General features: G+C 48.0%; 1 protein-coding gene across 16 annotated transcripts in view; it reads left to right on the top strand.

Annotated features, from left to right (window-relative positions):
* The window catches only part of TSPAN9 (tetraspanin 9), a 199,806-nt gene that overhangs the window by 26,545 nt on the left and 146,625 nt on the right, over positions 1 to 26,636 (top strand). For 4 of the 16 annotated variants that reach the window (XM_049102324.1, XM_049102323.1, XM_049102322.1 and 1 more), the window contains exons 1-2: positions 13,582 to 13,737; positions 15,158 to 15,241. The exons of 6 other annotated variants lie outside the window; for them this stretch is intronic. The gene's annotated coding sequence lies outside the window, so the exon portion shown is untranslated. Of the gene's footprint in view, positions 1 to 13,581; positions 13,738 to 15,157; positions 15,242 to 26,636 lie in introns of those variants that run through there. 6 more of the 16 variants (XM_049102325.1, XM_049102319.1, XM_049102327.1 and 3 more) reach the window with 2 other exon arrangements.

The following is a 26,636-nucleotide window of genomic DNA, read 5'->3' as shown; positions in this document are numbered from 1 at the left end:
TTTGAGACAGTGGATGATTCTGGTTAGCCCACTGTTTTCCCACCTGCCTACCCAGCGAAGTCTGGCAGCCTTGCTGCAGCCACTCTCAAGGCTCATGAGTATCGCTGTGAACAGACACTGCCACTCTTGACCTGTTCATTGACTTGCCTCTCTGAGACTGTGTCTCTTCCTGTGTGGGGCCTCCTCTCCTCCCTGGACAGAGAGCTCCCAGGGAGGTGTCACCTCACTGGGGTGAGGATGATACCTGGCACACTATAGAGGCCCGTTTAGTAGTGGTATTGGCAGATTTCTCAAGAGAGTTTTCAAGCACCTGCCTTTTCTCATTTTTAAGGTGGCCTTTAGGGAGCTCCAAATAAGATTCCAGCCCTAGAAGGAAGGATACGTCTGCAGCTCAGTGGCTGGAGGAAAGAGTGTGTATGTGTGTGTGTGTGTGTGTGTGTGTGTGTGTGCGCGATTCAGAAGAGCCCAGAGGCCAAGGGCCCCATCTCCTGCTTCCCTGAAGCTGTTGCCCTACCACTCCGTGGAAGGAGCCTCTATCAGCTAACTCATACATCTTGGGGGGGTGTGCTAGGGAATCTGGGGTGCCTCCCTGGGCCCCTCATTGTTTCTGCAGCACTCAGCTGTGCCCGGGGGTGGAGGGTGGGGTTAGTCACAGCTGGGTAGGCTCTGGGGGAAGGACTTTCCAGGAAGTGGGCCTGAAATGAGGAATCTTCCTGGCGGTTGAGAACCCTGGCCTGACCCCAAGTGGCCATGAGCTCCTGAGGGCCTCTCTTGGTGTGCTGCTCCTCTTCCTTCAGCTTACTGAGCCATACCTGGTCATGGACGTGAGAAGCACTCTTGAATTTGGACTTGGGTTCTCTGGTCTTTGGTCAGACAAGTTTGACATGGAGGAGCCTTGTCTTTTCCTCTGCAAATGGGAAGAACAGCAGCTCCACCAGGAAGCTGGGGGATGGGCTCATTTGAAGGACAAATGTTTGAGGCTCCTGCTCCCAGAGCAGCTTTCACAGTCCTGGACAGTATGGGCTTACCCTCTTCCTCAGTAGACGCACGGCACCTCTTGCAAAGGGAGAGTCCTTCCTCCCTAGGAACAAAGGGAGTATAATCTGGAAACTGACCTCCCTGGAGGGCTGGAGCCCAGCTGCATTTGGGCTCATCAGCCAGCACCCCTACTGGAAAGGGAGCCCCAGCAGAGAAGGCGCATTGCTCTCCGTGTTTGTTAGGCACATCCAGTATAGAGCCAGCAACCGGCACAACGTAGGCCCTTGGTAGACATTTGACGACCGAATGAAAGCATCCCAGAGGCAGGAGACCCAGCGTTTGTGTGGCCAGGCCCATGCTGCCCTCAGCCTGTCCTGTACCATTTCACGGGTGAGGAAGACCTGCAGCGGGGAAGGAGCGTGCCCAGGCGCCTCACTGTTAGGTGGGAAACTGAAGTGTTTTGTCTCCCAGCTGCCTGCTTGCTCCGTTGGAGGGCTGCCAACACAACAATAAAAACAATGATATAATTACAGCTAATATTGACAGAGTGCGGTCGGTCATGATGGGTAGTATTTGGGCCTAATTCTTGAAATGCACTCACTGAAAAAGGTTTCCTAAACTTGTTCACCCTTGATTTGAAGATAAGAAAAATATATTCACTATTTTTGTCAGTGTTGTGCATGGTAGCTGTTGTCTGCACAGGGTCTTAGGTCAACAAATACTTTATTCAGGGTGTTTATAGTGGCGATCTTTCTGTTCTCTCTGTGGTTATCAGTATGGGATTTGTTGGTCATCTGTAAGCAGGTCCTGGGCACCAGGGGTTTGGTGGAGAATAGTACCTGCTGTGCCCACCTCTCTGAATACCTCACGCCTGACTTAGCCGGTTCATCAAGGCAGGAACTGTGTGTATGTGCCTCCCTCCCTGTGCCCATCTCCTCTGAGCTCTCAGGGCCCCCACCCTGGCACTGAGAGTTGGCCTGGGGGATGCCACTGGAGGAACGTTTTGGGGTCTTCTGTTTCTGTAGGGTGCCCCACTGTGAAAGCATCAAAGCATATTCCCAGGCATTATCCCCTGCCCATCATATCGAGGAGGTCATTCCCCCCTGCCCACTGCCCACAATGACCTTGAGGAGTGGCTAGAATGAGGACTATTTTTTTTTTTTTTTTTGGGGAGGCCACTGAGCCTCAGAGGTCTTCCAGCTTCTAAGTGGGGGCTGAGGACCTGTGATTCTGATCCTGGCCTCGGCTTAGCTCACCTTGAGTGTTCTGAAACTCTTTCATCCCATGAATGTTTGAGGGGCTCCTTTTTCTGGCCCTGGGGATGGATACAGAAGTGAAGTAAAATCCCTGTCCTCAAGAGCTTATATTTTGGTAGGGGAAATAGAAAATACACAAATAATTTAAGCTCTGTATTATCTTGAGTGGTGACAAATGCTATGGAGAAGAATGAAATAGAGGAGGTGGTCAAATAGGGCAAGTCAGGGATTATGGCTTAAACAGTGTACTTAGGCCTTATCGAGGAGGTGAATTTTAGCAGTGATGGAAGAAGGTGATGGAGCCCATCCTGAAGATGTCTGGGGGAGGTTCATCCCATAGCAGAGGGAATAGGATGTGTAAAGGCCCTGAGGTAGGAGTGTGTGAGGCTTGTTTGGTCAGAGCAAAGTGAGCAAGGGAAAGGTCATGGTACTCAGATCACATAGGGCCTTGAAAGGCTTTTTGAGGACTTTGGCTTGTACGGTGCTGAGGTGGGAGCCAATGGGGGAGTTTGGTCAAGGAGAGACAGACCTGCCTTATATTTCAAAAGGCTCACTGGCTGTTATGTAGAGAATTGACTGAGAGTATGCAGTAGCAGCAGTAACAGGAATAACAAGTGCTTATTTGAGTGCCAGGCACGGTGGCATTCTATCTTCCCGACAACTCTATTTCAATTTTCCTTGGGAGGAAACTCAGACTCAGCTGGTAGAGCTGGCTGTCAGTTTAGGACCATTTGATCCCAAAGTTTGTGTACTTGACCATTGTCTAGTTTTCAGTGGCAAAAGGATGGATTGTTTAGGATGGCAGTGAACAAATGTCTGGGTGTGGTAGTCAGGCTGACCCTGTGCCTGTTCTTCGGTTCCTCTCAGGTGTTTAGTGGGCCCCCCGAGGAGGGGTGAGGGGCAGGCTCTCTCCTTCAGCTCTTGTCGGGTGGAGGCCGGGGCGAATTGCTTCCAGATGAGGGAAGGCAGCCTGGGGAGTGGAATTTGTGCCTGTCTGTAGTCTATCAGAGCCCAAGAGGGCCATGTGTCTTTGTGTATGGCATATTAGACAAACCCTGTACTTAGAGACCTGGATTTTTTTGCTACTGATCACTGGGGTAGGAGGGAGGGAGGAAGCTCAGCGCCCGGAGGCAGGTAGGCAGGAGGCCGCTGCAGATAGTCTTCCCCTTCCTGGAGCCAGAGTCTCCCTTTCCTTCTGAGTGAAGTCTGGGCCAGAGTACCCTGTGTTTTATCTCTCCCTTTTCTTCCAAGTAGTTTAGATCTCTTTCAAAATGTCACTTCCATAATCCTCTTATTTATTGCTCCCTAAGGAAGTGGGAAGATTTTTCCTTTTTTTTTTGTTTTTTTGTCTTTTTGTTTTTAAAGGGCTAGGGCGCCTGGCTGGCTCAGTCCGTACATAGCGCATGGGACTCTTGATCTTGGGCATGTGAGTTTGAGCCCCATGTTGGGGGTTGAGTTTACTTAATAAAAACAAAAAAATGTGCTGCAGGGTGGAAAGTTGGGGTCAGGGAGTGAGGCTGGGGTGGAGTGAGGGAGGGAAGCCAGAGATCCGGGCCCAGGCTTGGGTGCAGCTTGCCTGAAGTGGGGCAGGGAGGAAAGAGCTGAGCTGAGGTGAGAAACTGGGGCTTGGGGGTTGCACCACCAAGTGCTCTGGTGTCTGAGTCTGTGGGAGGTGGGGCTGAGCTGGGACTCTTGCTCTTACCTAGTGCCGATGTGGCCCTGGCGGTGCCAATTGAAGGAGATTCTTAAAAAGAGGGAAAGCACTGGAGGAGGCAGCACCGTGTCAGCCTGTGCTGGAGCTGGACGCGCTCCCCACAACCTTGGATACGTACCACCCGCAGCGCCAGACCTCTGTGGGCCCCCCGGGAGGAGGGCGCATTGTTCTGCAGGGTAGAAAAGGGCCATTTTGGGAAGGAATGGCTCCTTCTTGGCTGCTCAGATCCCAGAGGGTTACCAGCCACAGATGCAAAGCAAACAGGCCCCTGACTTTGTTTCTATTTCAGAAATCTCACTGCGGCTGACATGCCATCCCTGTGGAACATGACATCGTCACGGGGCTGTGGGAATCCAATGAGACTCGAGCCAGCAGCCGCCTCCTGCCGCCTCCTGTGTGTGGGGGGCTCCAAATGTGGGGGCTCTATCTAGAAAGCTGCCCTTATCCATTTGAGTCAGAGTGAGGGAAGGGTGGGACAGAGATTACTGGGCTCTGGTGGGGGTCCTCCTGCCCTCTCCATCCAGCAAGTAAGAATCTGTATGAAGACCCTGGGAGGCCAGGCAAGTCTGTAAAAGGTGGGAGGTGGCCTGGAAATTTGACTTGCCTTCCCAGCCGGTTTGGCTGACCAATTGGTTGACTCTGGCCATCTTTCTAGTCACCTGGCTCCGGGATCTTTCTGAGCCTAAAAGCTCTGCCAGTCTAAGGTGGGGGTGAGGAGAGACAGCCCAAGTATAGAGACCCTCCCTGCCCCCGCCTGGGACCTAGATGCCGAGTACCCTTCATCCAGGGCCTTTGCCTGCTTGTTGTTGGGTCTGGCTTCCCCTTCCTGTCATGGCACTGGCTTCATGGTGATCTGTGCCCTGTCAGGCTACTGGATGCTCCAGGGATTCTTTGATCATACTCAGAGCCAGCCTCCTGCCTCCATGTCCTTATTCTTCATGCTTAGATTGGTTATATTTTATTAATTTGTATATCACTTTGTTCCAGAAAAGAGGATTAAAACAAACCCAAATACCTGGTAATACCACTAATGCTATTTGGGTGTGGGTTCATTTGTTCCTGACTTGAGTCTCCCCTGTTGGCTAGGACCATTGTTGGTGCTCAGCAAATTGATGGTTGGTGACAGGGCCCCAAGGCTTTGCATGCATTCCTGCTGCCTGGAACAGCACTGTGCTGTACATCCTCCTTAACTTAGTCTTAAGGATCCATTGTCATTGTCCTGGGCTTCCACTAAGTGTCCTTTGCTTCCCCCTTTCCTATGTAACTACTTGTGCTGAAGCTTTCCAGAGGAGTCTCTAGCTTAGAGCCTCGTGGGATAGGCAGTGAGAAATTTGCCCTTTATGCAGGAAATGCAATGGGCCACCTGAAAGGTGCTCTGTAAATGTTGGCCTTACAGATCTGAAAAGGCTTTCATTCTGTACTCACACCCTATTGCCATTTGGTTTGGGATTTTTTTTGTATGTATTCAGAATATCGCTTAATTTTCTTTTCAGTTCCAGGATTACTGTCCAGAAGTCTAATGCCATTCCCATTTTTAAAAAAAGATTTTATTTATTCATAGACAGAGACAGAGAGAGAGAGAGAGAGAGGCAGAGATGTAGGTAGAGGTAGAAGCAGGCTCCGTGCGGGGAGCGCGATGTGGGACTCAATCTCTGGACCCTGGGATCAGGCCATGAGCCAAAGGCAGATGCTCAACCACTAAGCCACCCAGGCATCCCCATTCCCAATTTTTAAATAAATATTTTATTTATTTTAGAAAGAGAGAGAGCATGTGTACATGTGAGCAGGGGAGGGGAAGACTCAGAGAGAGAGAGAGAGAGAGAATCTCAAGCAGACTGTGAGTGCAGAGCCCAACACAGAGCTTGATCTCACCACCCTGAGATCATGACCTGAGGGGAAACCAAGAGTTGGTTGCTCAGTCAGCTGAACCACCCAGGTGCCCCAATGCCATTCCCATTTTGATCCTTTGTGGATAACAAAGGATTTTTCTCTCTGGAGTTGCCAGTGTCCTGTGTGAAAGTCTTTGGAGCTATGGAACTTCACAAGAGACATAGCTTTATTATAGGTACATGTCCATCCAGGGCACTCGGGGACGGACCTCTCTGTCTTGAAACACATTGTTCAGTTCTGGGAAACTTTCTGGAATTACTTCATTGATGATTTCCTTCTGCTGTTTTTCTTTCTTCTTTCCTCTGGAGCTCCTAGAATTTGGACACTGAATCTCCCAGATTGGTCCTGTGATTTATTCTCTTCCTCTCTCCTCTTCTCACCCCTTTCTGGCAGATTTCTTCAGCTTTATCATCTGGGCTTGTATTGGGTTTTCATGTTAATTAGCATATTTTTCATTTGTAAGAGTTCTGTTTTCTAGATACATCTTTTTTTAAAAATAGCAGCCTGTTTTGGTTTTATGGATGCAGTATCACCTCTCATTTCTCTGATGCTAATCATGATAGTTATATTTTAAAGGGAAGGATTTTTCCTTACCATTGCCTGGAAGGTGTGTGTGTGTGTGTGTGTGTGTGTGTGTGTGTGTGTGTGTGACGCGCATGCACGCGTGCGTGTGTGCATGTGCGTGTGCACTTTTCCTTTGTCTTCCCTGGGACCGGCTTTCTCCAGAGGTCCAGGGACCCTTGGTGGGCTGTATATATCTGTGTGGGGCATTACGGTCTGTGTGTTTTTATGTGGGGGGCTCTTGTGGATTCTGGGCCTCATGTAGGGTGACCTGGCAGGCCTGTTTCACTTAGAACCTGGTAAGTATCTTAGGGATTTCTCTTAGCTATCCAGATTTCCTAGAGGAGACTCTTCTGCTAGTCTGCCTGGAAAGTCTAAGTCTGACCCCCTGTGCTCAGGAGCCTAATGGGGAGAGGGCAGGGATTTCAGTCTTCTGTACGTCAACTTAGCTGTTTCCAGCGTGGTGTTCAGCACTTCCCTCTGTTGCTTCCCCAGTCCGCACATCTTCCACTTTGTCCTCTCCAAAGAATAAACCCCTGGGATGGGGTGGGACACTGGCCTGCCTGAGAGAAGTTGGGGAGGAGGTTAGGGGCTTGGGACTCTTTCTCAGGCACACTTATAATCAGGCCTCCGTGGTGCTGTCAGTCCCCATGCCTCCTGGGATGCCGGTGCTTTAGGATTCAGTGCTCCCAAGTCTCCTAAGTGAATTAGCATTTGTCCTTGTGCCCTCCAGTCTCTCTAATTGTGTGGCTATGGCTATCATCTCTCCTTCTGCTGTCTTTGAGATTGTGGGTTTATGCCTTCAAAAGTCTCTTCATTCTTGTTTTAGTGAAGTTCGGGGGGCAGCACAGGTAAGCGCACGAATTCTTCCTGAGAGGTTAAGCCACAGCAGAGTTGATATGGTTAGTTGCCCTTATATGTTGTTTTTCACACACTGGTGTTTCTTCAGCGTTTGTGGGAAAGGAATGATGGACCATTTTATTATATCTGCTCCTGGCAGAGTCCCTGGTACCTGGAGCTGTGTGCGTTACACATGAGAGCTCGGTAGTCACTGGCCGAGTGAGTGAGGGAACAAATAAACGAATTGCAAAGAGACTTGGACATAAAAACGGAAACAAAACTACAATTTACCCCGGGTCCGAACTGTTCTGATAATGCCAGCCGCTTGATGTAACTCCACACCTGTTAAATATAAAACTGTTTAACAGAGTTTATGGCTAGTGGTGGGACATGGTGGGCTTTTCCCTCATCTTGGTTTATTTTCTCTGGCTGCGGCAAGCATGCATTACTCCTATAGTTTTTGAAAAGTAATTAAATGAAGAAGAATAAGAATGCATCTCGTTTAGAAGATGATCCTGAGTGCATAGGGGCAGGGGTACAATCTGTGGCTTTTGCAGCCTTTCAAGGACTCTACCTCCTTGGACATTGGTATCTTGCTCTATAAAGCCAGTGGCTAGACAGGACGCATCCAAGGTTCCCAAGTGCTAGGCCTGTGATTCCACCACTGTCCTCTCTTGCTCGTATTGTGACAGCATAGGTCTCTAATGGGAAAGAACTGCTCCCACCTCCTTTTTTTTTTTTTTTTTTGGACGTAGAATGCCTTTTGTCTGCCCTTGTGCTCATCTGACATCTGAATCCCTTCAGTCCTTCAGAACAGAATCTGAGCTCACCTCCTTCATGAACAGTCCTCATGCTCCAGGATAAGCCTGACTCCCTGTCCGCAGCAGCCTTTGGCTGTTTGAGTTTGCAGCTGGGCAGAAAGAAAGAGCACAGACCTTGAAGCCGGATGGTGCCAGTGTGAATGTTAATTCTGTTGCTTACTCACCGTGTGACCTTGGACAGTTTACCTGGTATCCCTGAGCTTCAATTTCCCCCTCTTCCCAAAGGGAATTGGTAATGAAATCTATCTCATGGGAGTTTACATGAGAATGAAATAGGATACATATTTAAAATGCCTCTGTGAACATGTGACACAAAATATACCCGTGACGCAGGGTGACAATGACAAGTCGTGATCAACATTTATGTGCATTACCTTACTTACTTACCGAGTAGGTATTTATGTTCTTTTTCTTTTCTTTTCCTAAGGTTTTATTTATTAGAGAGAGAGAGAGAGAACATGAGTGGAGAGGGAGGGAGAAGCAGAGGGGAATCAGACTCCCCACTGAGCAGGGGTTGGGGGTCCTGGGGCTCCATCCCAGGACCCTGAGATCATGACCTGAGCTGAAGGCAGATGCTTAACTGATTGAACCACCCAGGCACCCCTTATTTTTATTTTTCTAATATGGAGATGGAGCCATAAAGAAGTAACTTGCCAAAGGTCACTGGTCAAGGGCATTTACCCTTTAGTGTTTAAGTGTTTGTGTTTGCACTTATTCCATAAATATTAATTAGAGAGCTGACTCCATGTCAGGTCTTGGTATTGGGAACAGAGTAGGGGAAAAACAAAGTTCCTGTCCTCATAAAGCTTGTCTTCTCTCGGCAGGGTGGCTCAATGAACAGATACTTGCATTACAGGCAGAGTCGAGTGTGGTGGTGCAAACAAAGCAGGCTCAGGCCTAGGGCCTAGGGAGGACATGGGGCCTGTGGGAGGGCAGCAGGGCAGAGTTGTTTTGAGTAAGGTGGCAGAAAGAGCCTCTCATCCAGGGATCTAGGGACCTTAGGGAATCAAGAGAGCAGTCCTCTGTGGTCTCTGGAGAAGCACATTCTGGGCATCGGGTGAGCACAACGATGAGGAGCCAAGCCAAGGACTTGGGGCTTGTTTCTTCAACTACATGTGTCCTCCTTTGAAGTCTCAGATTGCCTCTTTTTCCTGTTTGGTGTCCTATATGGTGCTGGATAAAGAAAGTGAGGGGTACTTTGTTAGATGATCAAGAAATATTTTTTTCTGTTGATGAGGACTCCCACCTGTGTCTACTTAGATCATCGAGCACAGGGATTGTACCCAGTTGCCACTCTTAAGTGGCTCTCAGCCCCCTTCCCACAGTGTCCAGGGGAGCACAGACTTGGGAGCATCACTGACCCCTAAAGACACGCCTTCTACTCTGTACTGCAGGCCTGGTGGCCTTCGAGCTCTTCTCCAGGCTGCACACATGCTCCCTTTCCCCAGGGCCTCTGCACATGTGACTCCCATATGTTCCTTCAGGTGTCAGTTAAGTCTGCCCACAAGGCCTTCTCTGATCCCTGGCCAGGGTCAGTGCCTTTGTTTTGTGCGCTCATTGGTCTGTGGGTTCTTTCCTTCAGAACTTTTCTCTCCATTTATAACTGTACATTCACCCGTGTGGTCTTCAGACTTGAATGTCTTTCTCCTTGGACCATAAACTCCAGGAGACAGAGTCCTGGGCTGCTGTGGCTCATCCCTCTTCCTCTACTGTGTCTGTAGGTTCTAGCATAGGAGTTGGGACATTTTGCCTATAAGGGACATGATTATAAATATTTTAAGCTTTGCCCACTGTCCAGTCTCTGTTGTAGCTACTCGGCTCTGCCCTTGCAGCACGGAAGTGGCCATCGACAATGTGTAGGTGAATGAGTGTGGCTGGGTTCCAATAAAATTTATTTATGGACAGCAAAATGGGAATTTCATATAATTTCCACGTGTCGTGAAATATTATTCTGCTTTTGATTTTTTCCAACCTCATAAAAATGGAAAAACCACTTTTAGTTTGCAGGCTGTATAGGCAGTGGGCTGGATTTGGCCAGCAGCCTGTCATTTATTGACCTCTGATGTAGCGTAGTGCATGACTTACAGTAGGTTCTCATAAGTATTTGTTGAACAAACAACATCTTGGACATGGTAAGAGGCAATGAGTTCATGAGCTGCTGCCTTCCCTTGATTTACTCCTTAATCTCTATCCCTTATCAGACTCCCTTTAACTGTTAAAATTGAAGAAGATGGCCAACTGATTCTTCTTTTAAAAACCACTTTATTATTAAGGTATAATTTACATACCATAAAATCCACCCATTTAAAGTGAACAATTCACTGGTTTTTAGCATACTCTCAGCTGTGTGACTCTCCTTACTATCAATTTGAGAACATTTCATCCCCTGTGAAAGAAACCTCTGCCCATTGACAGTCATGCCCATCCCCCCAAACGACCCTACGAACATACTTTTTGCCTATATAGATTGGCCTAGTCTGGACATTTCATATAAATGAAATCATATTATAGGTGGTCTTTTACCTATGGTTTTGACCTTGGCATGATATTCTCAAGGTTCACCCTCGTTGTAGCCTGTGTTAGAATTTCCTTTTAAGGGGTACCTGGGTAGCTCAGTTGGTTAAATGTTAGCCTTTAGCTTGAGTCATGATCCCAGGATTCTTGGCTCAGCAGGGAGTCTGCTTCTCCCTTTCCCTATGAATAAAATCTTAAAAAAAAAAAAAAGAATTTCCTTTTAAGTCCAAACAATAGTGCATTGCATGGACATACCACATTTTGTTTGTCCATATTCATTCCTCAGTTGATAGGCATTTGAGTTGTTTCCACCTTTAGATTGTTATGGCCAATGCTGCTCTGAACATCCATGCACAATTAAAAAAAAAAAAAAGATTTTATTTGAGAGACAAAGTAGAAGCAAGGGGAGGGGCAAAGGGAGAGGGAGAAGCAGATTCCCCACTGAACAGGGAGCCTGACACAGGGCTTTATCCCAGGACTCTGGGATCATGATCTGAGCCGAAGGCAGATGCTTAACCGACTGAGCCACCGAGGTGCTTCCATGCCCAATTTTTTCTGTGAACGTGTGTCTTTATTTCTCTTGGACAAATACCTAGAAGGGGAATTGCTGGGTGGTATGGTAACTGTGTGTTGAGCCTCTTAAGGAGCTACCAGACTGTTCTCCAAAGCAGCTGTACTATCTTCCACCCCAACCAGCAGCGTGTAAGGGTTCCAGTTTCCCTACAGCTTCACAGACGACTAATTCATTTTAATCTTTTGTTTTTTAATTTTATTTTATTTTATTTTATTTATTTATTTATTTATTTATTTTTTATTCATGATAGGCACACAGTGAGAGAGAGAGAGAGGCAGAGACACAGGCAGAGGGAGAAGCAGGCTCCATGCACCGGGAGCCTGACGTGGGATTCGATCCCGGATCTCCAGGATCGCGCCCTGGGCCAAAGGCAGGCGCCAAACCGCTGCGCCACCCAGGGATCCCTATTTTAATCTTTTGACTGACTCTTCTACTGCTTGTCTTTTTGATTGGCCACTTGGTTCTTCAGTGGCCACAGCTTTAGTTGTTGGATGGTGGGCTGATCTGGACATCTGGATAAATTTTGTTATTTTCTTGTATAAGAGCAATGCCTGCTTCTTGGAACATATTTGGAAAGCAGAACTTGCCAGTTAGTGATGTGCTGGTTACATTTGGTCATGGCCCGTGGACTCTAACAGGTCTCTGAAGGCAGATGCCGTAGCGAGCACTGCAGTGAATCAGGACACAGGCCCTGGGGCTCAGAATGCAGGGCACAGCCCAACTGTGCTGCTGCCCAGATACTTGACATTGGCAAGGCACTTAGTCTCTGCAGGCCTCAGTTTTGTCCTTGGTAAAAGGGATCCATTTACACATTCACCTCTCATTCAGCAGATCTCTTATGGGCACCTCCTGTGTGGCAGGCATAGTACGTTCCTTTACACGGTTATGGCAAGGTCATGTGTGAAGTGCTGAGCATACATGAGAATAGTACAAAACCAGTCAACAGACCCTGTATTCCTGAGGTCACCCCACTCCTCACTGTGTGGAACTGTCATAAAGGAGAGATAGATCCTCAGAGGAGGAGGGGTCCTCAGGGTTTCCCCTTCTCACGCATGGCTTGCATTGGATTGCAGCCCAGTAGCTAGTAGCTAGCTTCTGCTTGGATGTTCCCAGTGACGAACACTCCCTCTGATTGCTGGGCAGCCCTGGTTTTCAGGTCTGCCTCTCCTTTGGCCTTGTCTCTGCCAGCTGAGACAGAGAGAGAGAGAGAGAGAGCCTGCTTCCTTGTCCACATGACAACCTGGGAGTCTTTGACAACCCCCCACCCCCACCCTGCCACCCAATCTCTTCTCCAGCTCCACCAGCTGTCTCTCAGATAACTTCATTTGGAGACCCTGCTGCCCCAGTGGCTGCCTTTGGATGCACTCCAGCTTGTTTGTAGCTTCCTGGACCCAGCCTGAGCCTTCCCCATTGGAAATGAATGCAGACCAAGTGCCAGAATGAGTTGTAAGCCTACGACGGTGACAAATCTTCACCTTTACCAGCAGGACAGTTTTATGGAAGAAAGTGCTCAAGAAGGAAAGATAACTTCATTCAAGATTATGGAAAAAATAAAATTCCAGCTAAAGCTTATCCATTCTCCCCCTCTTTTTTTAAAGAAAAAAAAAGATTTTATATATTTATTCATGACAGAGAGAGAGACACACACATAGGCAGAGGGAGATGGAGAGGGAGAGAAGCAGGCTCCATGCAGGGAGCCTGACCCGGGACTCGATCCCGGGTCTCCTGGATCACACCCCGGGCTGAAGGCGGTGCCAAACCGCTGGGCCACTGGCGCTGCCCCATTCTCTCCCTCTTGCTCTCCAAGCTCAGTCTAGGCAGGGCAGCACAGACCGCCCTGATCATCTAGCTCCCTCCTGGGCGTTGCAGGGGCAGCCCCCTCTGCTGAAAGGGTTTGTAATGGAGAGTTTGAGTGTTCCCCACCATTACCTCCTGTCCTGCTGGGGCAGAGCTGTTGATACATTTCTTGGGCTCAGTTTTAGAAGCTGCTGGAGGGAAATGGTGACAAGCAGCCTGTTAATAAAAGCACTTTAGCAAAAACAACATGAGGAAGGGAGAGGACTCAGAGCTCCATCATTTGTCTGATTTTTGTGTCCTAGGGCCTCCCTCTTCTTTTGGTGGGAGAAATACAAATGTGTTTAGCAGTTCCTCTGCTGCTGCCCGTGGGGTAAAAACCTCTAGCTTTGTAAATCAGGAGTAGTCTAGAAACCCACAACAGGCCTGGCTCTGCCCCGAGGCAGACAGTGACGGAACACACATTTTGAGCCTTTCCCACTTCCTTTGCCTGAATTTTCAAAAGCCCATGCCTAGTTTTCTCCTGGGCTGTAGGCTGATTTACATAACTTTATTCTTCTGTGGTTAGTTACTCATTCAGAAATTCCCCTGTCCATCTGTTCTGGGATTCTGAGTCAGCAGGAACAGAAGATCATGGTAAATTCTGGCCCCTGCCTCCTTACTTCCTCTCTGCCTAGAGGTGAAGGCAAAAGGCCGAGGCCAGGGACCAGAAGAAACATCTGTGTGGAGTCCATCTGGCAGATCTGAGTCCGGCTCCCCCAGTTGAAGGAGCACTTTGGGAGGCAGTTGCTGCAGGTACTGGAACCTCGGGGCCTGAGAGCTTGCCTCCAAGCTGTCACCTGGGGGGCTTAGGAGGTGAGGGGAGACCTGGAGGTGAGAGGCAGCGTAGGGAATCTGATTTCCTGGTTCAGATCTCAGCCCGGCTGCTCCCTGCAATGGCCCTGGACAAGTTCTTTAAGACCCTTTCTCACTTGTGAAATGGAGATAGTGAAGGATCTGTTTCACAAGGTCATTGTGACAATATATTAAGTGAGTTAATATGTGTGAAGCATCTAGAACCTGCCTGGCCCACGGGAAGCTGTGTAGCTGTTAGCGGTGGTGAGGAAGATGGTAAGGATGATTTCTATCTTTCCTATTGGATTATCTGATCCCTCTTTTTTCTTAATGGAACAAAGATATCTAGTGTATATTTATTGACAAATATGGGAAAACTTTGGTGTGAGCTCATCCCTGTGGCACTCACCCTCAGATTTCTTCATGTTCCCTCCCTCCCACTCCAGACCAGTGTCTCCACAGCTCCCAGCCTCCGAATGAGAACCAACCTCAGGTTGAGTGCTCAGGAACCCCAGTTTCACGTCCCTGCCTCCGTCTCCTCATCCATAATCTGTGGAAACACATTTATCCCTCCCTCTACTTCTCTCTGTCCTCCAGAGAGGGGAAGAGGCACCAGGCACCATCTATCAAGTGAGACAAACAGGTTATAAAGACAGGACTTTGGTGGATGATATGGGAGAGCTGGAGGCCACAGGGCCAAGGGCTCAGGGGACTGTCATCCTGCCCTCAGGAACCGTGGGCCATGGTCTGGAGGGGGGTGACCATGATGCTGAGCACCCTCCTTGTGACACTGTGAGCACACCCAGGCCCCTTGGCTTACAACACCTGCAGGAAAGGTAGGTCAGATGTTATTTAGAAAGTCAGTCACAGATGAATGTTCTCACAGCTCATCCTCTGACCCCTAACTGGACAAGTGCCTATGCCTTTTGCCCTCAGGATGCTCATAAAGGGGTGAAGGCAGTTTAGTGCAGAAAGCCCCAGTGACGTGAATAACCATCAGTCATTGCGTTCCCTTTATGCCTCAGGTACTCCTTTATAAGATGAGGAAACCAGACTCAGAGGGGCTCATTAGCTGCCCCCTGAGGTCATACGGTGGGATGCCCCAGAGAAGCATTTAAACTCCAATCTGGGAGATTCCAGAGTCTGTGTCCCTTCCTGGAGGGGAAGCCTGATTGTGAGCCCTATGAAACCTGTTGGAGTCTCCAAATCTCTCTCTGGTTTCTCCAGAGCACTGTGGTGAAGCCCTCTCTCTCAGCCACGTGATGTTTGTGTGTGCTTTCTGCTGGTGGTCTCAGCCTTGCCCTCTTCCATCATCCCTCTTCCTCCTTCATCCCTGCCCACCCCAGCCCCATGGGATATTTAACTTGAGAACTTCCCACAGGTGGCTGCTGACACGTCCTACCCACTTCTCTGCTGCCGCTCGAGATTGGAGCCATCAGCGTGCGAGAGAGACCTGTGCTAGAAGGTGTGTGTGACCTTGGGCTTCTGTGAGAAGTGTGAGAAGGGGGACGGGGCGGTGAGGTGCTGCAGCAGTGTTGGCTGTGCTCTGGAGGTGTTTTTGGGTGAGAGCGTGGGATGCCCGGGTGGGGGCCTGGGGCGGCGGTGGTGTCCTGTCATCACAGGCCTGCCAGCTGGTGCCTCCAGAGCCAGGTGTCTGTCTGCATCGACTGATACTGTGACCTTGGGCACGTCGCTCCCTGTTCTGGGCCTTGCTGTCACATGAGGGGTTGGTTTTCCTCCATGTTCTACACCCTGAGAAGCCTCCGTGGTGGGGGGATTCGGAGCCCAAACTCCTCCTCTACTTTCCTGGTTGCCCCTTGGAGGTTAAGGTCTGCCTCTCAGCTAGAGTTAATTGGCAGGCTCTAATGTATGCTGTGGAAGGGCCAAGAGATGTTCCAGGGCCGTTACTCTGAGACACCAAGGGTGAAAAGTGTTCCGGTAAGAGCAGGTTTGAACAGGATACCCCCGGGGGCCTGGGGACAGGATGCAACCTTGGCAGGCTCCTTCACCCCAGGAACAAGCTCTTTGGCTCTGGAAGGCGGCTGGTTATGCCTGGCAGGATGGGCTTCCCTCTGCCTAATTAGCACCTTTGTGTGGCAGAAACCTAGCAGGGAGCTCGTCCAGAGCCCTCTCAGCCTGGGGACCTTTGTCCCAGCAGCAGCCACACCATCCTTTCTGGCCCTCTCTCCCGGCCCCCTACCCTCCAATCACTCTCTCTCCTCCAGCTGTACCAAGCCATCTGGCCCCAAGCACACTTCCTGGCCTGCTGGCCTGCCTCATTTTCTTCAGGGCTCCTTGTCCCCTGTCTGTCCTCTCTGCTTGTTGATGTCACCTCCATCTCTTTCATGCCCAGTCTTCCTTTACCCCCCAACCCCCTGCTGTACTGGGTTGGGATAGGTCAGAGGACTGAGCCTGGCACAGGGCCAGCCTGAGGAATGCTGGGATGCAGGGGGAGGAGGGAGGAGGAGCATCACTGCTGAGTTTCATCATCGGTCAGGTTACAGCAGGTGAGGCTTGTCACCTGTCTGGTGTGAGGCTGAGTTCTGGTAGTGAGGCAAAGATGTGGCCTTGGGGGAGCTGCCCACAGCTCTTGGCAAGACCAGCACTTGTGAGGGGCAGGTACGGAGGCATCTGGGGTAAACTGAGTCTGTAACTAGGAGGGGCTGCTCGGGCCTGTGCAGCTTAGGTGACTGTCCCGGGACCTGGGTCCAGCCCCCCTCTTGCCATGGGCTCATTTGCAGACCTTGGGTCAGCCACAGGCCCTCTCTGACATTTCCTCTCAATAGAATGAGAAGGTTGGGGTGGGTGTTCCTCGAGGCCCTTCTAGCTTGGCTGAGTTAAGTCACTCTTGTCAAGCACTTCTGTGGATTTCACAGTGTGAAGTGTGATGGGCCTATCTGTCGAACCCTTCCCACACCAGGCACTTGTATTTACCCTCGTCTTGAAGAAAAGGAACCTAGGGTTGAGGAGCCGAGGTGGCAGTTCAGTCCAGTGGCCCTAAATCAGATCCAGGCCACAGATGTATTTTGTTTGGGCCCCGTTGGTGTTCTTGTTTTTTGTTTTTTGTTTTTAATTTAAACGTGGAAGAGGTTTCACAAAAGTAGAGATTTGGGAGCTCTTTAGAGATGAAAAGTCTGGTTACATGGAGGCCATGCTGGTCAGTGGCAACGATTGGCTGGATCTGAGTCTCAGCCACCAGTCTAGGTGGGGTGTGTGCTTTCGTGACCCCCCCATCCGAGTTGACACCAGGTGGGACTGTGCCTGTTAATCCTGCTGGCATCGTCAATTTGAGTTTTCTACTTGCCTGTGGTTAGGTATGTGATATAACTCACACCACATAGGTTGCACAGCTATGCAGTATTCAAGGCAGGAGTCAGACTCGTCTCTTTCTGACCTTAAACCATGAGCCATCCAGCTGCTTCTCTGAGTTATTTCTAAATCCCAGCAGGGATTTTTGGGTCCTCTGTGGGAGTGCAGGAGACCCTGGTCAAGTCTCTAGATACAGAAACTGACAAGAATTCTTCTCTCCAGAGGGGTGTCTCTAGCCCCACCGGAGTGCAACGTTGCAGTGAGGTGGCATCCGCTCACTCATGTTTGGGTCTTGAGAAAAACCCTCTCCTTGCCATACATATGTCCTCTTCCACTTGATTCAGTGTCATTGTGTGTCCTCCCTTTCCCGTTTGATTGCACCTTGGTTTCTGTTTACTGGCAGGTTGAACCCAGGGGCCCCCCACCTCCCTGTCCCTAGTAGTGTTGCCAAAATGCCACACAAAGAATGTGTATTTTGTCCCTGGCAAACGGAGGCAGGAAACAGAGAGGTCTGTTCAGACTGTGGAGGCCTTGGGGTTGATCAGGGGTCTCTGAGGGATTAGGCGAGCAGGATGCTGGGCCTCCCAAGCAGGGTGGGGGCTCTGAGGGGAGCCCTGGTGGAGGTTGGGGTTTCCTGCACTTGGTGTTGGGCTGTCCAGCTGTTTCCTCCTGATAGCGCATTTGGACAATGCCACGGTGACTCAATTCCCAGCATCCTCAATGAACAATAGCAGATCTGGCCAGGGTCAGCTAGGGAGTGGCGGCTTATACTAGTCAACCTGCTTCCAGGCTCCCAGTTGGGAGGAGTCAGGTACTTTGAACCATCTCCCTGTTTGCACTTGGTGCCCCAAAGCCCTGTTCTGGTTGGAGTGATTTCAGGTGGTTGCTTTTTGGTTTCCCTGTCGCTTGTCCTCACTCCTTTGTTCATAGCTGACCAGAGCTTCGGTGGCTCCGCGCTGACCTGCCTGCCTGCCTGCCACGGCGAGCTTTGCTAGACCTCCCTTACCCTTGGTTTGAGGTTCAGTGGCTTTGGTGCAATCCCTGAAGGTTCTGAATCTCTACCCAGGCATTTGGGACCTGGATGAGCTTCAGATGAGAAAGACAGCTGTATGATTCTTTAATCTCCTCCAGTGGGTAGAGGATTAAGCAATTTTTTGGTGGGTTTGTTTTCATGTATTCCATTTTTTTTCTTTTTAACAAAAGTGATTGTTGAGTGTTTTTGAGGTTCCTGTCACACAAGTGCTTTCCATAATTAAAAAAAAAATTATTCATGAGAGACACACAGAGAGAGGCAGTGACATAGGAAGAAGAAGAAGCAGGGTTCCTGCAGAGAGCCTGACGTGGGACTCAATCCCAGGACCCCAGGATCACGATCTGGGCCAAAGGCAGGCACTCAACCACTGAGCCAGCCAGGTGCCCTGCACTTTCCATAATTTATCAGATTTTGTCCTTCTGTGGCTCTCTGAGGGATGTATCATTACCCAACATTTTATAGACAAGGCGTCTGAGGTACCAGAAGAGGGCAAGGAACTTGCCCAAGATCTCAGATCCTTCTCACTTCTAAATCCTATGACATATGTGACATACTCAGTCCTGTGAATTCCTGGGGAGGAACATGGGGTGTGTGGAGGAGTATGGAAATCAGTTTGAGGACCCTTGATGGAAGACAAGTGGTTTGAAGGAAGCTGTGCAGAGAGTATGCAAACATGAGCAGGGCCAAGGCCCTGAGTTCTTGGAGTTTACATGAAAGGGAAGGAAACAGGCATGTTATTACCTACCTCTGATGCAAGACATGTTATAACTAGTGCTAAAGATGGGGCTGCCAGAGTGATTTGGAACCACATTTTCATTTGGTATATGAGCACCTGGATAAAGAGACTCACTCTTTCTTTCTTTCTTTCTTTCTTTCTTTCTTTCTTTCTTTCTTTCTTTCTTTCTTTCTTTCTTTCTTTCTCTTTCTTTCTCTTTCTTTCTTTCTTTCTTTCTTTCTTTCTTTCTTTCTTTCTTTCTTTCTTTCTTTTCTTTTCTTTTCTTTTCTTTTCTTTCTTTCACACTTTAAAACAGAAGTGGAAAATACCTGGCTAACAGGACTAACTCAGCTGTCAGCATGATCGAGACTGGTCCATGCAGAAAACATAAATATATGGGACCATTTATGTCTGGAGTTGCAAAAATGCAACACTGCTCAGTATTAATTTTAGTACAGTTATTGGAAATTTATATCAAATATTCCTTCCCTCTGGCTCAATAATTCTGTTTTTTGGAATTTGTATTGAGGAACTAACCATATATACATATGTGTGTGTATATATGTATATATGTACCCACATATGCATGAGGTATTTTCATTATAGCATTATTTACAATAGAATTGGAAACATTCCAAATGTCCAACAATAGATTAGTTATGTAAATTTTGACATGTTCATCTGATTCCTTCTGTTCAGCCTTTAAAAAAAAGTCATGTCTTCAAAACTTATATCTGACAGAAGATGATGCTTATGAGAAAGTGTCAAGCAAATACTGTAGGATTTAAAACTGATATGTGCTATAAATCCTAATTTTTTAGAAACATGAAGAGAAAAGACTAGAGGGAATATACCCCAAATGCAGATGATGGTACTAATTATTAATGACTTTTCCTTTCTTTTTTTTGTTCTTATGTAGTTTTTAAAATTTTTAAGGGTTTATTTATTTATTTTGGAGAAAGAGAGAGAGAGAGAGCATGAAAGGGAAGGGCTGAGGGAGAGGGTGAGAGAGAGTCTCCAGCAGACTCCACACTGAGCGTGGAGCCCAGCTGGGGGCTCCAGCTCCCCACCCTCAGATCATGACCTGAGCCGAAACCAAGAGTCAGACTCTTAACTGACTAAGCCACCTAGGTGCCCCTAGACTTTCTTTACTATACAATAATGACAGCAAGAATAAAAACACCTCAAGCATCTCCCAGGATCCAGGCCACTTCTTGCATGGATGTACATGCCTGTGCCCTGCAAAGTGAGGTCTCCAGCACTTTCCAAAGCATGGCATTAAATGTGTTTGGGGAGGTGGGTCCTCTGCCTTTGAGTCCCCTCTTTCTTCTTCTTCTTCTTCTTCTTTTTTTTTTTTTTTAAAGATTTATTTATTTATTTATTCAAGATAGACATAGAGAGAAAGAGAGAGAGAGAGAGAGGCAGAGACACAGGAGGAGGGAGAAGCAGGCTCCATGCAGAGAGCCCGACATGGGACTCGATCCCGGGACTCCAGGATCGTGCCCTGGGCCAAAGGCAGGTGCTAAACCACTGAGCCACCCAGGGATTCCCCCCCGTCTTTCTTCTTTATCAGTGTCTCCCCACTCCAGTTTTGTCCGTAGTTGGCCATCAATTTATAATTGAAGAATGATGTTTACAAATACACATTGTTTTTTACTGGTCATGTTTCCCGAATACTCTAGGATAGACAGTATACTTCTCTCCAAAAGAAAACCCTGATTTAAGTTTCTATCCACTCACGCAATCCCAGTTGATTTTTTCTTTGTAGTTCAAATGGCTTTTGTCAGAAGAATTTTCTGCTCCTGCCTTAAATGGCCTTGGAAAGCCCAATTTCAAATGATGTCATTGCCATGGCCTGTTAGATAATGCCGGTCCTGCCTGGTTTGACTATAGAGGGATGGGAGTGGGGGAAGCTTTGTTGTCTTAACAGTTCTGTGGTTAATGATGAGTTTGAAACTGACTCCTGAGTAAGCCTAGAGAGCATTTGGGATCCAAACTCAACAACAACCTTTTTGTTTGTGTTTTGAGGATATTGATCATGACTTAGCATGTCACCTGGCATTTTAAGGCTCCTACACATATTATTTGGATAAATACTGGACTTTGTGGCAATATTCACTCTCACCGATGAGACTTCCTTTGAGTGTGTTATGTTCAAGTGTACAAGGAAACTGGTATCCCATAGTGATTAAGAAAACAGGTTTAGGGGATCCCTGGGTGATGCAGCGGTTTAGCGTCTGCCTTTGGCCCAGGGCGCGATTCTGGAGATCCAGGATCGAATGCCACGTCAGGCTCCCGGTGCATGGAGCCTGCTTCTCTCTCTCTCTCTCTCTCTCTCTGTGTGTGTGTGTGACTATCATAAATAAATAAAAAATTAAAAAAAAAAAAAAGAAAACAGGTTTAGGGACGCCTGGGTGGCTTAGTTGGTTAAGTGTATGCCTTCAGCTCAGGTCATGATCTCAGGGTCCTGAGATCAAGCCCCATGTAGGCTCCCGGCTCAACAGGGAGTGTGCTTCTCCCTCTCCAACTGCACCCCTCCTTGTACTTTCTCTCTCTCTCTCTCTCTCTCTCAAATAAATAAATAAATAAACAAACAAAATTTAAAAAAAAAAGAAAGAAAACAGGTTTAGAATCAGAGAGATTCAGATCGTGGGCCACTAGCCCAGAGATTATAAGCACTGCTCCTAACTTCTGGAGCCTCACTTTCCTCCTCTATAAAGTGGGAATAACTAAAACTCACAGGGATGTTACAGGAATTAAATGACATAATGTTTATAAAATGCTTAGTAAGGGATCAATGAAAATACAACTAATATTAAACTAGTAATACTGTTATTTTTGGAGGAGAGGTTATTACCCCGTATGGGGTGGCTTCAATGGTTCATTATCTTAGGGATCCAGAGAGCCCTGACCACTTTCTTCATCCTTGGGTTTTACTTTTAGGGCTCTGCTGGCTTCTTACGGACCTGCAAACACAAACAGGCTGATCCCACCTACTACTTTCTTGGCTATTTGCACTCAGTGGGGAATACACTTTCAAAACACAGAAGGCCTGTTTCCAGGTCATCTTCAAGAAAGCCTTAAACATAAAAGACTGAATTTCCACATCCTTCCTGGCTTCATAATGATTCAGCATCTCTGTACCCCACAACAAGGCTGCTGGGGTTGCCACTCTGGGTTTCCCACTGGTTACAGCAAAGACAGAAAAAAGTTTAAGGAACAGCAGGCTATCACTATCACCACCAGCATTTTATTTTATTTTATTTATTTAATTTCTTTTCTTTTCTTTTCTTTTCTTTTCTTTTCTTTTCTTTTCTTTTCTTTTCTTTTCTTTCTTCTTTCTTTCTTTCTTTCTTTCTTTCTTTCTTTCTTTCTTTCTTTCTTTCTTTCTTTCTTTCAAGATTTTATTTATTTATTCATGAGAAACACAGAGAGAGAGGCAGAGACATAGGCAGAGGGAGAAGCAGGCTCCATGCAGGGAGCCTGATGTGGAACTCTATCGGGGGACTCCAGGATCACAACCTGAGCCAAAGGCAGATGCCCAACCACTGAGCCGCCCAGGTGGCTTAAGAAAATTTTTTTATTGTGCCAAGGTATGCATAACATTTACCATTTTAACCATTTTTAACTGTACAGCTCAGTAGTGTATTAGGGTTCTCCAGAGAAACAGAACCAACAAGAGAAACACAAAGACACACACACCTTTTATCATATGATGTCATATGATGATATGACATACATAGGACATAAGTGGAGACCGATCACGAGGGATTTTAGCTCATGTAGTTATGGGGGCTGAGAAGCCCCATTGCCATCTGCAAGCCAGGGACCCTAGTGGTATAATTTGGTCTGACCCCAAAGGCCTGAGAACCAGGGGATCCAATGGTGTACGTTCTAGTCCAAGGATGGATGGTGAGAAGAAATGTCCCAGCTTAAGCAGTGGAGGCAGGAAAAAGGGAGCAAATTCCTCCATTATCCACCTTCTGTTCTATTCAGGCCCTCAACTGACTGGTTGGTGTCCGCCAGGCTACTTCACTGACTGCACCAATTCCAGTACGAATCTCATCTGAGCCATCTCCCAGACACACCCGGAAGTAATGTTTAATCCAGGCGCCCTAGGCCAGTCAAGGTGGCACATGCCGTTTACCTTTACAAGTGGCATTAAGTACATTCACGTTACGGTGCAGCCATTACCACTATCCGTTTCCTGAACTTTGTCATCCTCCTGAACTGCAACTCTGTGCCCATAGAACCCCAACTCCCCACTCCCCTCCGCTAGGCTGGCAACCACTGCTCTTTCTGTCTCCGAGTTTGAGGCCTTGAGGTCCCTCATATCAGTGGAATCAACCAGCATTTGTCCCTGGGGGACTGGCTTAGTAGCCTCTGCATTGTGTCCTCACGGGTCAGCCGTGCTATAGCGTGGGTCTGAACTTCATCCCCTTTTTATTTTATTTTATTTTTTTTAAAAAAGGTTTTATTTATCCATTAATGAGAGACAGAGAAAGAGAGAGAGAAAGAGGCAGAGAGGCAGAGACACGGGCAGAAGGAGAAGCAGGCTCCACGCAGGGAGCCCGATGCGGGACTCGATCCCGGGACTCCAGGATCACACCCCGGGCCGAAGGCAGGCAGTAAACCTCTGGGCCACCCAGGGATCCCTTCATCCCCTTTTTAGACTGAATACTATATTCCATTGTATGATACATCACATCTCTATTTATCCAGTCATCTCTTAATGGACATGTGGCTTGTTTTCACCTTTTGGCTGTTGTGCACATCATATTTTAAAGTTAAACTTCCATCATCTTCTTTCTGAGTCTTCCATTGGTTCTTTGGTCTGTGCCTTTGTATACTGGAGGCAGAAACTGCACGCTTTGGGTGATAATACACATATTCGTAGGCCGTTTCCCTGAGCACTGGATCTATCTATCCATTTCCCTCATCAGACTGTAAATGCTCTGAGGCTGGGAACTGTGTTTAATAATTCTTTTTACTAGCTCCTGAGAGTCTGTTTTAGGAAATGGTAAAGGATCTTGGTTAAGAGTGTGGGTTCTGAGGTCAGACCACAAGGGGTGTGTATCCTCATTCTACTACCTACTAATTTGTCATTGCACAAGTCCCTTTCCTGCCCTGTTTGTCCTTTGAAATGGTGATGACGATGATTACTACTGTGAGGGGCTGTCACCAAAATGAAACGAGATTGTCCAGGTATAGGGTTTGGTGCAATGTCCCAGACATTAGATGCCCTTAAAAGTTACCGAACAAAAAAACAAAAAACAAAAAACAAAAAAAACAAAAAAGAGTTACTGAACAAGTGAGGATCTCAACGACGTGCTTTTCTGGATCCAGCTCTCTTATTTTCATAGTTTCTTCTTGAGGTGGCAGGACAGGAAGGTGAATGGCTTCTGCTGTGGATTGGGGTTCCGGGGTCAGAGCCAGGCAGAGTTAGAGCCTGCTTGCTGCCAGTTGCTCACATTTTCCCCCAGTGCCCCCAGGCCCTGTCCTGTGGCTCGCACCCCGGGTCTCCTTCGATGCCTTCCTGGCAGCCTCTTTTCTGAAGGGGCCACTGATCAGGGGGACGGACCAGGCAGGTAGGGGCGGGCTTGGGAACCGCAAGGACTCCGGCTCCTTCAGGGTGGTGGGTGGTGCTGTTGGGAAGGCCGGAGGGTCATGTTCCAGCTGCTTTGCTTCCCCGGCCACTGCAGAGTCAGCCGTGGGCCTGTGGCTGGTCCTGCCAGGCCAGCTCGGGAAACATGAACCCCTCTCACTGCAGAGCCAGCACACCGGCGGGATTGGGCTGAGCATTTGCAAGACGCTCCAAGTGGCCTGTGGTTTCTTCCCCAAGCTGATTGAACTGGTGAAAACAGAAGTTGCCCCCTTTTATCCCCCCCCCCATACTTGACAGAATTTTCCCAAATATTCACTGGGTCTTCTCACAATTTGTTCTTCGCATTAACTTCTAGCTTTAGCTTTCTGGCCAGGAATGGGCAAGGGGTGGGGGCAAGGTTCTGCTTGGGGCTGATTTTCTGCTCTGCAAGGACTTCTGCCTGAAAGCAGAAGGCAAGAGTTTGGCAGATGAAGTCCAAAGGCCATCACCCCTCCAGTCTGGTGATAGGGTTTCTTGGGGCTGGAGCTTAGGATTGGCCCATGGCTGTGGCAGAGGTGGGCGCATCCTGCTTGCAGGACCTCGAGCTAGCTTCTGTACCCCTTTTACCTTGAGCCTCCTCCTCAGTGAGATGAGGATAATAATAGTGTCTGCCCTGTAGAGATGTGAGAATTCAGCGAGATAATCTATATAAAATGCTAAGCATAGTGTCTGGCACACATGGGATTGCTCTAAAAGCGTACATTACTTCTATTTTTATTGGCGAACTTTATTTTTGTTGTTCCCAGCCGCTCGGCTCTCTACACCTTTTTTCTTTTTGTGGGGACTCTGGTTCCTCTAGGATCTCAGTGTCCTTGGATGGCTTCCTCCTTTCCTCCAGCGTAGCCTGCTCTGGGGAAAAAGCTCTCTACTGTAGCCACAGTAGATTTCAGTGCTAGAAGCTTCAAGGTCATCTGGGCCAGAACCCGTCTGATACTTGCCCTTGCTCTGTGGTGCCTTTACTTTATCTCACCTCCTCACCACCTTTGCAGGGCCTTCTCTACCTGCTCAGACTGTTTACTTTTGTAATTTTGTCCACATTTGAGGGGGAAAATAAAAGGAACTCTATGTTTATGGAGTCCCCTCATGTGCCAGGAGCTGCTGGGCACATTCATTATCTCATTTCATTGTCTCAACAGGCCTTGGACCTTGTTGCTGGTGTTATTCCAGTTTTTAAGGTGGGGGAAACTGAGGCACAGCAAGGCTGAGCAAATGGCCAGAGGCCACATGCAAGCGGGTGACAGTGGGGCCTGATTGGGCCTGGACTTCATGAGGCTACTGCTATGTTCTCTGCACTGTAGCAGGGGTGCAGTGGTGCAGTCAGCTCCCCCACTGTGACTCTGGGCCCGTGGCCTACCTTCTTGGAGCCTTAGTTTGTCACCTAGAAATGGGGATAATGGTAACATCTCAGGCTGATGAAGCTGCTGGCACAGTGCCTGACATGTGGCGAAGATGCCATCGTGTATACCGTTCTGTCAAGAGTTTGCCTCCCGTTAAGTTCCTTATTCTGGGAACTCACAGAACAAGTCCTGTCCTCTGACCTCTTCTGGATAGGCCCTCAGTATTTGCTCTCGGGTATCATGTCCCTCCCAAAGTCCTCTCCATTGTTAATTTTTTAAAAAGATTTTGTTTATTCATGAGAGATGCAAAGAGAGAGGCAACTCTCCATTTTTTAAAACATTTTTTCATTGTAGCGAAACACATATAACCTCAAGTTACCATTTTAACCTTTTAAAGTAGACAATCAGTTGGCATTAATTACATTCACTGTCCTGAGAAACTATCGCCACCACCTGGTTCAACAACTTTTCATCACCCCAAATGGAAATCCCACACCCCTGAGACCTCATCCCCTGGTCTCTGCTTCCGCAGCCCCTGGCAATCACCGATCTGATTTCTGTCTATGGATTTGCCCATTCTGGATGTTCTTTGTGAATAAAATCATATAACATGGCCCTCATGTCTGGCTTATTTCAGTACTTGGTGTAGTATCGTCAAGGATCACCCAAGTTATAGTATATGTCAGTACTTCATTCCTTTTTATGGCTGAAATAATATTCCATGGTATGGATATACCATATTTTGTTGATCCATTCATCTGTTGTTGGACATTCAGGTGGTTCCTATCTTTTGACTGTTGCAAAGTAGGCCTGCTGTGAACA

The sequence above is a fragment of the Canis lupus genome, chromosome 27 (genome assembly GCF_003254725.2).
Source record: "Canis lupus dingo isolate Sandy chromosome 27, ASM325472v2, whole genome shotgun sequence".
NCBI classification, from domain to species: Eukaryota; Metazoa; Chordata; class Mammalia; order Carnivora; family Canidae; genus Canis; species Canis lupus.
This window is presented reverse-complemented; position numbering and strand designations above follow the sequence as displayed.